General features: G+C 58.6%; 1 protein-coding gene across 3 annotated transcripts in view; it reads left to right on the forward strand.

Moving 5' to 3' along the window:
- The window catches only part of UNKL (unkempt family zinc finger-like), a 43,096-nt gene that overhangs the window by 29,972 nt on the left and 9,008 nt on the right, over window positions 1–4,116 (forward strand). Inside the window, exon 2 of one of the 3 annotated variants that reach the window (XM_006763936.2) lies at window positions 161–283. The exons of 1 other annotated variant lie outside the window; for it this stretch is intronic. The gene's annotated coding sequence lies outside the window, so the exon portion shown is untranslated. Of the gene's footprint in view, window positions 1–160; window positions 284–469; window positions 639–4,116 lie in introns of those variants that run through there. One more of the 3 variants, XM_006763935.2, reaches the window with a different exon arrangement.

The raw sequence follows: 4,116 nt of genomic DNA on the forward strand, positions 1-4,116 counted from the left end.
AAGAATATAAATTGTGTCACAATTTTACTTTTCATGGAAAAATACTCTCCTGAGTTTTAAAATTTACAGTCTTAACTGAATCTAGCATTGAAAAACATGAAAAGCAAATCTTGTTATTTTTTCTTTTGTTTTCTTTATCAGATTTTTCCAAGTGAATCAGACCGTGAGTCAGCATCCGCAGCCCTGTGTCCTCCGGGAGCGGGTCGTCGTCAGACGGAGCTGCGGAGCGCACCGTGCGCCCCCCTCCGGTGTGGTGCGTCCCCTCCGCGCTCCAACACCCCAGGTGAGGTGCGTCTCCCCACCTCTCCTTCGCGCACCTTGCCCCTCAGGTGTGCCTGCCCTCCCCTCCCGATGCTTGCTCCGGTCCTCGGTGCCCGCGCCCGGTGGGAGAGCAGGGGTGGGCACCCGCTTTCCTAGGGCTGCGGCGTGAGGGGAAGGCGATCGGGCCCGCGTGAGGAACTGCTCTGCAGAGACGCCCGCGGGTCCCTGCGTGGGCGCCCGCCGCCAGGCTGCTCGGCGGAGCCTTCATCACCTAGCGGAGGTGGGCGTCTTCCTCCCGGGAGAGGACGGTTTCCCGTCTCATCCGCGAATCGCCGCCCGCGCCTACCCTGTCGGAAAGGGAGACCCGCGAGTAGCAGGTGTGCCAGGTGCTTCTGTCTTGTAGGTGGGGGAGGACGGCGCGGACCGGGTGGGTGCGGGGAGCTCCCCAGGCCGCGGGTCCCCCAGTTTGGCCTTTGATTCTGTGCACGGTAAGCGTCCCCGTGAGTCCCTGACCCTGGGACCGCAGCGCCTCTCCAATGTGCTGTGTCACGTCAGGAACGGGGCTCTGCCAGAGCCATTACTCAGCAGCTTTCAGCTAATTTTTCATTACCATCGGGGAGGTCCCTGGATCTTGGCAAGGCTGGTTCTGGGTCAGATGGCACAATTTATGTATGTAGGTGGGTTCGTCTGCATTTTGAGTGTGGAGGCCTTTTAAAAGTCAGTTCTTCCTTTATTTTGGGAGACTGGGTCTGCGCTCAGGGAGCAGCAAGGTGTGGTAGGATGAAAGAAGTACTGCTGGTGAGAAAGTGGGCCAGGACACATCCTGGGAGCCTGGTCTGCCTTGTAAGCTGAAAGCAGGCTGTGGTTTGCCAGGCCAGGCCTGGCCCCTCTGATGCTCCTCTGCACCAGAGGGGGTAGAGGGGTGCACTTAGGTGCCGAGTCATGGGGTGGGGTTGGGGGAGCATCGGGAAATAAATCGCTTCCAGGTGAGCAAAGGCTCCAGCAGTCAAGTTTGCCTCCCCCTTTGTGCCTGTGTTATTCAAACGGTGCTTCTGGAACTCTGTTAGCTTCGAAGCTGATCTTCTCTAATCTGATCCTAGGACTGCAGGTGCTGAGGGCTGAGTCCATGTTTTCAGGCCCAACTAACCCGTACGTTCAGAGCCCCAGGCTGAGCAGATGTGCCGGATCAGCTCATGAAGGATGCATGTGGGCCTCCATTCTTCTGGCTGCAGCACTGGGAGCCTGGAGAGATGGAGGAGGCAGGGCAGAGTGAAAGGGTTGGGTGGGGGGTCAGTGCTCTTAGAAAATGAGTCCGCACATCAGTCAGCACTGGTTCGGGTGCACTCATACAGTCTAGGCTGACGTGCAGGAATGGAGCAGGGGGAGATTCTAAGAGGGTTTTGGAGGCTGAGCAGGAGTTCTCCCAGGACTAGTGGGGCTAATGGAAGCCGCAGCCTATGGCAGCAGTGTCATGGCTTGAGGACAAAAGAGGAACCATTTTGGGGTGGAAAGGCTGCTTTGGCAGGACCAGGATGGGGCAGAGTCCAGCCGGGAAGTGTTGACCTGCATGCCAAGGTGGCGCATTCTTTTTTGGGAGGCAGGCTTAGCTACTGCCAAGGCCACCCTTGAGACAATTCAGGTCAGGGTGAAGGGGCAGGGCAGCCTGCAGAAATGGCTGGAGTGTGGGGCCTAACTGATGTGTCCTGAGGGAGGAGGAGGAGCTAAGGGTTCCCACAGGGCTCCTGTTCAGTGAGTGATCCCAGGTGCCCCAGTGTGAGGGAGGCACCTGTGCGCCGATGGAGGAGGCAGTGCAGCTGTACTGAGGGCCATCTGGGGCATCTAGCTGTGAGGACTGCAGAAACCATGTGTGTCTGGGCCTGGAAGGGCTGCTGAGCTCCCTCCTGAGGAGAGTGGGAGGGCTAAGAAGTTGCCCCTGGCAGAGGAGGGTGGAGAGGGACTGGCAGCAGGCAGGGGCTGCGTTTGACCAGAGAGGTTTTGGGGCACAGGGCCGGAGGGCAAGGCCTGGGCGACAGTGAAAAGTGAATTGGAAACTGAGGATGGCAAGGAGGAGGGGGGTGGCCAACAGACAAGCTTGTGTGAGAGCCTGCAGGGCGGTAGGGTCCTGGGGAGTAGGTGCCAGGACAGGTCTGTGGAGGGACCCCCGAGGTCTGGGCTCCGGGTCTGTGGGAGGTGCCCATTCAAGCACCAGCACACAGCCTGGAGGGGATGGGTCAGGTGGGCATGTCCCCAGGTAATCTCCTTTGTTGTGGGTTGAATTATGTTTTCCAAAAAGATATGCCTCAGTCCTACCCCCTGCCACTGACCTGGGAACATGACCTTATTTGGAAATGGTCTTTGCCAAATAGGTAAAATGAGGTCATTAACATGAGCCCTGATCCAAGATGACTGCTGTCCTTTAAAGAGGGAGGAGATTTGGACACAGAACAGAGGAGAGTCAGCCATGTGATGATGGAGGCAGAGACAGGGTGACGCACCCACCAGCCAAGGAAGGCCAAGGGTTGCTGCCGAAGCCGAAGCTGGAAGAGGCAGGATGGAGCCTCCAGAGGGAATGCAGCCCTATGCACCCTGATCTCAACTTCTGGCTGCAGCGTTGGGAGGATGGATTTGTGGTGTTTGAAGCTGCCCGGCCTGTGGTGCTTGGTTTCAGCAGCTCCCAGACACAGAGGCTCCTGGGGCCCTGGATGTTATGAAGAAGCTGCCTGTGGAGAGGGAGGAACTGGCTGCAGAGTAGGGCTTGAGCAGCACAGCTGACGGGGAGAGAGGGAACCACGGAGGGAGGCAGCAGGGCAGAAGTCGGCGCTGCCCCTGTGGGTCCCTGCCTCAGGGTCTTCCTGAGGTCTGGACTGTGGCGTCAGGCTGTTTCCACCTTGCCTGGCTGTGCCGTGGGGTGCATCAGGGGAACCTGCTGGAGGAGCTGGTCCAGCCGAGCTGCTGTTGGCACATTCAGGCCACAGTGAGGAATGTTCATTGTCTTTCCATCACCTGCTCAGGGACAGAAGAGCTTGAGGTGCTGCCGGCCTGGGGCCTGCTGTCTGCTGCCCCCACTGTCGTCCTTGCAGTTAGGCATCTGTAGGGTCAATGTCTTCAGCTCGGCACCTTCCCGCCTCTCACAGATGGAATCTAGGGATTCTTGCAGGTGGGCAGGGCAGGCCGGGGGGTGGGGGCGAGGGGGATAGAACCCCACTTTTCCAGATAAGACCTTCAAAGTCCTTAACACCTTTGTGTCAGTAGTTCTCCTTGGGAGTGGGCATGGCCTTGGTAACTCCCACTGCTCCTGGTGACAGATAACAGTGTGTGTGTGGCCGAGGGTGGGGACGGGGGGGATGGCGGGAGGGGGGAGTACAGTGTTCTCCAGGTGACTTGGTAGCTTGGCTGGGGTGCTCTGATGCTGGGGTTGGGGCGGGGCACGCAGAGTGATCCCCCAGCACCCTCTCTGGTCAGTGGAGCATAGTCTTCACTCTCTGCTCTGGGCCCTGGTTCCCAGGCAGGGCCATGTCGTGATGACACAGCAGTGATGACACAAGGAGACAGATGCAGGCCTGGGCCTCACCAGGCAGTGCTGCTCCCTTGCATCCTGGACGCGAGGCCCCCTACCTGTCAGTGTGCGCAACAGACCTCACACCACAGAGACTGAGCACCGCTCATCGCTCATCGGCTAGGAACCCTCTTGTGGTCAACTCACAGTCCCCCCAGCGGCTGAGGACAGCGTGGCTGGGGATGCTTGTCGGGGCTGGACCCCGCGTCTGCTCTATGTGTGTACCACAGCGGGCTCCCCATAGATTTGCTTGTGCTGAGGACTTACATTCTTTGGAAGTCACTCATCTCTTGTCCCAT

The sequence above is a fragment of the Myotis davidii genome, unplaced genomic scaffold (genome assembly GCF_000327345.1).
Source record: "Myotis davidii unplaced genomic scaffold, ASM32734v1 scaffold599, whole genome shotgun sequence".
Taxonomy (NCBI): domain Eukaryota; kingdom Metazoa; phylum Chordata; class Mammalia; order Chiroptera; family Vespertilionidae; genus Myotis; species Myotis davidii.